Source organism: Bombus impatiens, unplaced genomic scaffold, assembly GCF_000188095.3.
Source record: "Bombus impatiens unplaced genomic scaffold, BIMP_2.2 scf_0257, whole genome shotgun sequence".
NCBI classification, from domain to species: domain Eukaryota; kingdom Metazoa; phylum Arthropoda; class Insecta; order Hymenoptera; family Apidae; genus Bombus; species Bombus impatiens.
The window spans coordinates 1,102,528-1,112,608 of NT_176676.1; the positions used below are offsets into that span (position 1 = coordinate 1,102,528).

Below are 10,081 nucleotides of genomic sequence, written 5' to 3' on the forward strand. Positions count from 1 at the left end.
AGCAGTTGCGTGGGAGTAGCCGGTCTCGCGACTCGCACCGGATATTACGCGGTATAATAAGAGCAAGAGTCACGCGAGCACCCATGAGAAGGAAAATTTACGGTGGTATTACGATGAAGCATAGTTGTGTTCCTTCATCGTCGTCGTCGTCGTCGGCGGTCTCATAGCTGGCGTCACAACAAAATTTCCGAGTCACGCGTATTTGTGCACGAAATCGCGTGGAATCGGCGAATTCCGGGATCTTTATTGGCAATGCGGTCAGGCGAAACAGGAAACCATAACCTACCACACAAAACTATGTACGTGCCTTCGACGCTTACGCGAGTAACTGGCCTCGTGACTGGCACGTCACGCCGACCGATCGGTCTCCATACGCCAAGGCCGTCTTTCAATTGCTACGTTTTACGAAGCGACGAAGAATGCCGTCAATAACGAGCCGTGTATTAACTCGACCAACGAAAATACGAGTAACAAGCCGGTTCGAGACACGCTGTGAATAGCAAGTAAATTAGTATACTGGTTTTCGTTGACTTGTTTTCGTATTCGTCATCGATCGATGTGTAGATAATGCGTAAATGATGCGCAAATAATGGTTCTGGATGGTCTGAGCTCAGAACTTCCCGGAGAAGTTTGAATATCTTTACGATTGACTAATGAATTTTAATAACTTGGTCTTTTTTATGTTCATTATATTCCCAGTAATTCTTTGTTACAACTTATCAGGAATCGTAGATCTTTTTATATTTAAATAATAAGATATCGTATCTTATTATTTAAGGATAAAAAATTCGCAGTCTAGAAAGCCATCTATCGTATCTGAATTTCATATTTGTAATAATTTTTATTTTAGTTCCTCCTCAAAATTTTCACGCGGATGACAGAAAAATATTCGTATCTTGATATTTCAAGCAAGTAATTATACAACGAAAGTTTTAAAATCACTCATGACTTATAATAGCTTATTGGAACTGCAGAGTGTCGATTGCTTCGAGAAAGATGACCAATAGGCTATAATTACTGACGATATTATTAAGGCTTCTTGATTAGATGATCAAGCAATAGAATCGTATTGATAAAGATTGTGATTTCTTTGAGGGATGGCGAGCTGAATATATGTAAGCAGTAATGAGCTTGCATGTCTATAATACAATAATTTAAAAGAATGAAAGAATTTTAAGAAAACTCTAATGATTATTCTATTTGAATATGTTCATGCATTTCAATATTTTAATGCATTCCTTGAAGATGATCACCGTTGGATAACAATAATTAGTCTCAGTACTGCTACGTTATATTGTAGTTAAATGCTTTGTAGACGTAACATTTAAATTCTTCAAAGATTGCGTGCGATTTCATGGTGAAACAATCTGATGTAACAATTTCGACGTCTGCTATGTCCTAGTCATGTATAATCATTTGTAGAATCGATAAATAACCTCTTTGTTATATCATGCGAATTACGTATTGCATTTCGCACATGGAAAAGTTTCAGCGCAAGTTTCAATATATGTTATATTTTTATCGAATGTAATTTTGTTGGAATTCTTCGAAGAAAAAAATAATATTTAGCAGAAGATAATCGATTTTCTAAACTCTACTCTGGTTCATTTCTTTGTTACGACATCAAGCTTGTATCGACAGATTTTCAATGAACGTAGTAAGATTACAAAATTTCATAGATAATAGATACAACGCAAAACTTAAAATAGAGAATTTAAAATAAAAAGTTAAACTAAAGAATTTGTAGAGCTATCCCTTAAACGGAAAAACAGGGTGGATCAAGTTCCTTTCTTCAACGTAAGAAATAACGAATTGCTTGACTCGTCCGTGTTCCGAGTTAATAATAATCGATAGAGCTTTTTTTCTGCAGCGCGGAATCGATGGAAATTTCTGTGTCGCGCTTGCTCGTATTCTAGAAATTATTTTCCAGGCAATTACCCGCGGTTTTTATGCGGACTCTCGTCTAGACGATGCTCATTTACGTCCGTGTCGGAACGAAGAAACGAAATGGCAGGTAACGAGGCGCTTGACATCCGTCAAAGAACTGGCGACCGACGATAACGGTGCTCCAGAAACGATAACCAGTTCGAACTGTCTGGCTCGCCGACCAATCGGGATCATTGACTCCCTGTTATCGCAACAAGCAAACCAGATGTCTACTTCGACTCACAAATTTTCGCAAATATTTTGATCGAGTCACAAGTTTCAAACCGATATCAGAAATTTTACGACGTTTCTTCGAATATCGTTTTACGCCCGAACCGCGTTACAGATCTTACATACGAACGTCCCTGACCATGTTTTTGAACTCTGAGTTTCATTCGTTCACTGTTTTAAAGTGTTAGTAACAAAGAATTAAAAATCTATAAATATTTAATAAGAGGAATTTTAAAAGAGGAATTTAAAATAATACATGTATGTATTATTTAAATACAGCTAACAATATATTTGAATTAAAGAAATGTGACTCTTGAAATTCGTTTGCGACTTTGTATATCGATTAAGAACAGTTTTTACTTTTTCTATGTGGAAAATAATCGATAAAAAGCAACGTACTAAATATTTTGGGGAAAGGGGAAAATATTTTGTATTTAGTTAAAATTATCGTACCTAAACTTATCTGTATTCTCTATTTATTTTTGAATAAACGAAGGATTCGTATTATGTCACAGAGTGGAGATAAGAATTTTGCGCAGAGCGAAAAATGAAAATAAAAGTAGTTAGATATAAGCGGCTAAACAAAAATACGAGCAAAAATTAAAAATGGTAATGCGCACTGTGGATTATCTTATTCATTCAAATAAGAAATATCGATGTTGTTCTTGTGGTGATACGTAATTATTGCGTATTATGAGCTCGATGATTTTACCGTTAAATGACAGTATGTTTTGCATAATTTCTTTCTTGAGATTACTATTTACGTACGATCGTTACGTAACTAACGCGGGACGTAGTGAGGAACTAATTTTGAAAGAGTTTCTTTTCATTCAAGACGATATAGATGTGAATATCAACATTAATATTTTGTTGGAAAGATTTGTCCGGTATATCGACCGAACTTATTTGTAATATTTCGATAAATATCGTACAGAAAATTCACATTGAATCGTCGATTACGATTCGATACATTTTACATTTACCACTAAAATCAGTAATAATCACAACTATGTTATCTAATAATAAACCTATTTCAAGATCCACACATAGTCAATAAATGAATTATTTCCTTCATCCACTTTATCAAATAATCAATTGGCGAATTCGAGAATCATCTCCTATTCTACTCTGGAAATTTACCACCGATCCTCGATATCTACCAACACACCTAAAAAAGCATGGTCATAATACATTCTGAAATGGACGGGTAAACTTAAACGAATACCCAAAGATTTTCAACATCAGTACCAATCAATTTACAAACCATTCTAAGAATCATTATCTATTTTACTCTGGAAATTTACCAATATTCCCCGGCATTTTTCAATAGATCCAAAAGACTATAATTTATTCAACGCCAAGTATCTTTGTCAAAGTTTGTTGAGACTAGCAGAGAATTTCCCCGAGCATTACTCACGCAATCATTGACACTACCGACGCGGCAAAGTTCTCCAAGAAATTGAGGGGAAGCGGCATGGAAGAAAAACGCGATTGATGAAGACTCTCCGCAGGCTCCGTGGTGTTCAAAGTCCGCGGAGGGTGTCATGTGCCATCGAAAGCGAGCAGTATCGATAACGCAGAACCGCAGACGGAACGAGAACAGCTACAGTCGTTAGTCGTTAATCGTTATCGATTTAATTGCCTCGATCTCCCCTGTGAAGCCTGTCGCAAGAGGTCGTGGTCCAGATCGTGGAACTTGGACGCGGATCACGAGACGCTCGACGGATTTCTGTCGACTACAAAGACGAACGGCGGGTGATTTCCTTTCACAGAGACTCGTGTTTTATCGGCCTCCGACTAGAAGAAAGACGGGAACAGGGAGAGAAAGAGGGAAGCCTAACCATGCATTATAAATTATAAATTTCCACGAATAGAATCCCGCAGCCAAACATTCTCTGTGTATCGAACGATCACGTTATTCACGTTCACGGGCACGTGGCCAAACGTGCCGCGAATTACTTTTCAAGACGACTCGCATGCGCGCTTCAGATTCAAGCAAACAGCTGTTTATTGCGTGTTGCAGCGAATTTCTGTCTCGTAACTTGGAATACAGGATGTTCGAGTTCCTTGATTTTATACATACGATTTATGTGGAGTCAACTTTCCATTCAAATGATCACGATTAGATGATCTTTTCCATATTTCTTTTTAACATTTATATGCACAAATATTTTATGTCCACTTTTAGCGTTTTCGAGATAAACAGTTATAAAGGTTCAATAGTACTTAACAATTAAATAAATACTTTTTGCATTGTACTTATCTTTATCGATGCTATTATAAAAGTGATTGCGAATCGTGCATTGATTCTTTTTATCAACATAAAATTACAAATGTCATTGATGGTTCTTGAAGATATTTCGATATATACTAAATATGGTAAACAAAAATATGTTTTTGATGACATTTATCAAGTAGATATAAATTTGATTTGCAAACACGACCTAAAGTAACAGTTAGAAATTACGTGTCCTATATAAAAAGTTAATTTTCTCAAAATGTGGGCATACGATGTTTGTGCAGTAAGCCATCGATATCCCTTACTGAAAGATTATGGAATATTATGGAAGATTATGGAATTTTTCTCATTTTTACATAAATAACAACATATTTTAAATGCAATTATGTCAAAAATTAAATAATAAATATTTCTCTCGTGGAAGTACCAAATATCGCGTAACAAGGAATGGAAGAAGGAAATATCAAATGTAACTGCGGGAATTTTTTAGAAACTGGGTGATATTTCGTAATAATCGTCGCGTCGAAATGTATCAAAAGTGCCAACCTAAATTTGTTAATTCTAAGCTAAAAAAATTTTCTCTCTAAACAATTCAAAATCTAAACTCAAATCTAATCTCCAAACTTTAACAATAATTCTACGGGTAATTTCACCATCGATTCGTTATAATATTTTACGGTTACCACGATAATCTAAAATTCTGTAAAGGAAAATGAAATTTGTCCGTTCGAAGCGTTTAGTGTACTTACAAAGGAACGAACAGTCATTCGAGTATATCGGTGCAAATCCAGGCTCGTTAAGCCATTAAATGACAACAGGCCCCGCGGGTTATCGTCGCGCTAATAAAGCCGGCGTTGCGGACACGGTACAACGATAAGAAAGCTCGTTTTATTTCTCCTAGCTCTCGATCTTCGTCGTAAACGTGCGTAACACGCGAGCCTGTCGAGGAATCGAGATAAGGCACGCAGATATATCGGTGAGTCGACGCGAACCTCGTCAAAGATTGCGCTAATACGGGACAACGCGGACGATCAGCCGACACGCGGCTTTTACGCTGACTCAGAACCACGCAAACACCATTTTTAATACGCTGCGCAATGTATTTTTTCTCAGTTTTGATCGATCGACGTTAACGCAAGCGAGCGCGGGGTAAATACTTCATTTGCAAAACAAGTTTTGTAATTTAACGTTGTTTTTATTGTTTCCAATTGCATTTCAAGTGAAAGTTTTATCAATCTACCGTGCTAATTGCGAAAGTATAATATAATATTATACATATTAAGAAGTATATATATTATATACTTTAATGTCTTCTTCTAATGATTTAGTTTCAAATAATTATTAAGAAGATACACGAGATTTTTAATTGATAATTTTTGGAATCCAATATATCGAATATTTTTTTAATATTTTCCCCTTCTCAGTGCTTTCCCTTGCGTCACACAAAAATTTCCTACCTACCTTGTCAAAAACCGCGTCCACTGTCCTCAATTCATCTTTATATCTTTCTAGGACTTTACAATATTCAACGTTTCTAAAAAATGTCTCCAAAAACGCACTTTTAGTCATCGATACAGTGAATCTGCCCCCAAATCAAGAATGTAAAAATCTTACATAAATCCTACTTACATATATATACAACATACATTTAAAAAAAGGACACCCGAGAAGAAGTATCAATCGTCCAATGCAAAAAAGTCCATTTTTAACTGTCAATCTGACGCAACGTCGACCACTAATTGCTTTTAAAAAGCGATAATTCTGTTGACGTTGATTCGGGACAGCACGAGCCGGATTTTTCTCGGGATTTCCAGGTTGTTCCCTCGAGGCCTGGCTCTCGTTAATTTACATTGGACGCTCGATGAATCCTTCGGGCACGAAAGCGGCCAAAGCAAATTTGCTCAGTCCGGTCACGCGCGCACCGCTCCTCAGCACACGCGTTCCAACGTTTACCAGTGTCATTATTACCTGACGAGGTAAACCGAATGCGCAGGCTGGTTAATGGCAATGGTAGAAAAGAGAACTGAACGAGAATCGAACGGTGAGTACACGCCTGTCTGACGTCGTTCGCGCCGACACGTGCTTCGCGGCTTAAGGAGATGTTTTTCAAAGAGATTAGGAACGTCGTCGCGTCGTGTTACTCCTTTCTGCGTCGTCCTTTTTCTCTCGTTGACGCTTGCTTGAAACGAATTTTCCTTTTTCTTCTTTAGGAAAGATGGGGCGTCGAAGAGCTTAACCCCTTAACTTGGAGTTTTCTTTGGTCTTACCCGTCAGAAATGCACGATTTTGGTTTTAGCTTCGCATTGTTTTTTGACTATATAATATATTATCTTGTAACTTTAATGTCATTTCTTATATTATTAATATAACAAAGTACAAAACACAAACTAGGATCTGAATGAAAGCAAACGTTTTTATAAACATTGTTGGGAGAATATTTTCTTGAATGCGTAAATATCTAGTATATCAGTATTATTTATATTCTATATATAGCATTGTTAGTATTATATATAAAAATGTACAATTCCTTTATTTTTATCAGTTTTCGTTCTTATAGTAGCATTTGATTAACGTAGCCACTTTCATGATAGATATTTCCGCAATTACCATTGGAGGGAGTATGTGTGACTTTAGAAATATAAAAATAGCATCGCTTCACTTGTGATATATCTACGCCTTTTGTGCAAATAAAACAAACGATTATATCAAATACGAAAACGTGATTGCGTTTTTAGTACGAAAAACGTTCAGTTGACTGTGGTCGTGTCTCACACAGGCACGGGCATGGGCTTAATTTTGTGTGTAAAATTTGGTTCGTAAAGTAAGAAAGCAAGTTCCATTGATAATCACTTCTTTTCACCACTTAAATTGACAAAACAAGTAGGTAATAAACATCAGAGAATTTTTGAAATTTCTATAAAAACGTAACTCTACGATGTTGCTTTTTTGCACCTACAACTACATTTTTAAGAAAAATCCTAAAACCTTCCACAGGCTATTATATATATCTTTTCCATTCATCTAATGTTTGAAAATCCTTATTCAATAATAAACATATTTGAAAAAGAATTTTGTTTCATACTGAACAATCTTTTGCCATTTACGCATCACAATAAAGTCTCGGACTCCTCTCAACAAAAGAATTTTTCACGCTCCATTATCTTTACAGTTCTTTACCACTCTTCCTACAGAGTAATTATCACAATACCTGCAATGCAACTACGTATCTAAAAATCAGCACATTCTTTTCAGAACACGAAATCTAGAAGGTTTTAACCTGCAACGATAATGCATCGGCAATTGCTCTATACTCAGCTAATATAGAAGCAACATCGCGAAAGCAGAACATGGGACAGTTTATCAAAGATAAGTCCGACACTATGGCTATGAGGTTATGGCATCTTCAAGGCCGTGATACGTGAAAACACTACCGACTTACAACGATGTTCGGTTCCTCGTCGTCACGGTCCTACCTTCCTCTCCGTGTTAAACGACAATTTGCCGGTGTTACGCCGTCGAGAACACAGATGCTAATTGGATAATTATATGCAACATCTATTAAGCGGTGCGCGGTCCCGTGTAATCTTCAAATTTATTTTGTCGAAGGAAAAGAAACGTAATGGAAAAAAGGAAACGCAAATACACGAAGGAACATGGATTGCTTAATAACGTCGAGCAACATGGCGGAACGCGAACGCTTGTAAAATATATAGGGTGATCCGTAATTGATGATTCACATGGGATCAGGGAGGTTCTATGGGTCAAAATAAGACGAAAATCAAGAATAACAATATTACTGTGCAAAGTATACGTAAATTTGCTGAATTCTCAGTTAGATAGGAATAGATAATCGATAGGATGTTATTGTACATGTGAAAATGAGTGGAAAATGTAAAACAAAACCTTCTCACCTAAAACCTCATTTTCGAAAAAATCAATTTCAGAGAATTTGCCTAGTATCTACATACCGAACTAATTCTTGACTAACGCAGGTGTACAAATCCCACTTTCTTCAAAACGGTGTATTAAATAACAGAATTTTATGTTTCATCTTCATCTTATTTTGACACATAGAATAATTTCTTTTCATTTCGTCCGTTCCTGCCAAACCGAGAGCTGATTAAGTTCACGTGTACCTCACAAATTTTCAAACTCGATTTCCACAAAAACGAAGTCTTCGACGCAATTTTGGTATTCTTGATTTTCGTCTTACTTTGAACTAGTGAGCTTTCCTGACCCCACTTTTATCGTGAATTACGGACCACCCTCTATAGCATTCGGTCGATACTATTCAGCTAGCCACGCTGACGTTAATCGGATAATTCTACGCGAACCCTGTCGTGCGTTAATTTAGATATTATTCCTTGTTCGCGACGTCCACCGTAGCTGGAGAAAATTCCATTGGGAGAGTCGTGAAGACAGCGACCAATGGAAGGGGTAATTATGATACCACGGCGGAAAATAATTAAACGTTTGCCTGCGCTATCGGAACTTTCAGTATTTCGAGCGAAAACTCCGTTAGTCGCCAGCACGTATTAATTTGAGCCTCGAGAATGATTATGCGGTAATTCGAATCTGTTCTTTTGGATTTATGGACTATCTTGTTCCTCGTTGATTGAATCTGCCTTGAAAATTCCCAAGTTGATGGTTTTTGTCTTTGCACCGTTCTACTTCATGTACATATATGGATGAATGATTGATGCTTCGTTGAAATGAATGGCAAATGAAATGTTAATATTCAAGAATATCAAAATTATTGGGATATATTTCACGAACAAGCTTAAGTTAGATTGAAAATGTTTTCAATCATAAGTCTCGTCTTCGTCGAAACAACATCGGACAACCTTTTGTCTCCTTTAATTTCCGTATTTTCAAGTTCGAAACATTTTCAAAAAATAGCAATCTATAGAGACATTTTGCTTCATACTGAAGCAACATTCGACAACTAACGGTGATTTTTTCAAAAAACAGGATCAGCAATAAGATACTTGTTCGATGTTGCTTCAGTGGAATCGAGACTATATGTTAAGCCTCTGCCTTTTTAACTTTCGTCCCTGAAAATTTTCTTTAACCCCTTAACTAATAAAATTATGACTTCCGGTCGACAAAATGTATAATTCTTTTATGTTCTAAAATACTTCCATGCACGATAAAAAATGTAAAAATGTCATATTTTACAAGTACCTTTTGTAATAATTACGCAGTGTGGTAGATTTTGAAACACGGAATACACAACCCGTTTAGTTTCTTTTTTATTCCCATTTTGCAAATATGGATAAAGAAACATACAAAATATCTTGATGTTATTTTTATTATGTAAGAAATTATTGCATTGATATTTCGGAGAGTACATAGAAATACGAAAAAATGGGAATTATGTCAAGTTAACTCGGTTGATTAAGGCAGAAGGTTAATAAATATAAGTCAATCGAATCAAGTGTTACCGACATCAGTTAATTTCATTCTAATCAAAATTCCAAATAAAAGTATAAAAGTTTCTTCCACTAATAAAATTATATTCATTCTCTAGCCTTCCTTTAACATAGGAACAACGAACAGAAAACATAAATTGTACATCCGTCTGTCGAAAACAGCTTTTGGACACACACTGTTTCTCAACTTTAACATCGCCCATCGTGTAATAGAATACACGGCGATTCGTTTAACCATTCAATTTTTACGAAA

General features: G+C 36.1%; 1 long non-coding RNA gene across 2 annotated transcripts; it reads left to right on the forward strand.

The window, feature by feature from the left end:
* The first annotated feature begins 5,031 nt into the window (after positions 1-5,031).
* LOC117151523 lies at positions 5,032-9,867 on the forward strand. 2 transcript variants are annotated; one of them, XR_004461515.1, is made up of 3 exons: positions 5,032-5,545; positions 5,909-6,437; positions 7,649-9,867. It is a non-coding gene; the product is annotated as an uncharacterized LOC117151523 (long non-coding RNA). The 2 variants fall into 2 exon arrangements; XR_004461514.1 differs by lacking the exon at positions 7,649-9,867 and adding an exon at positions 6,607-7,305.
* Positions 9,868-10,081: the final 214 nt, after the last annotated feature.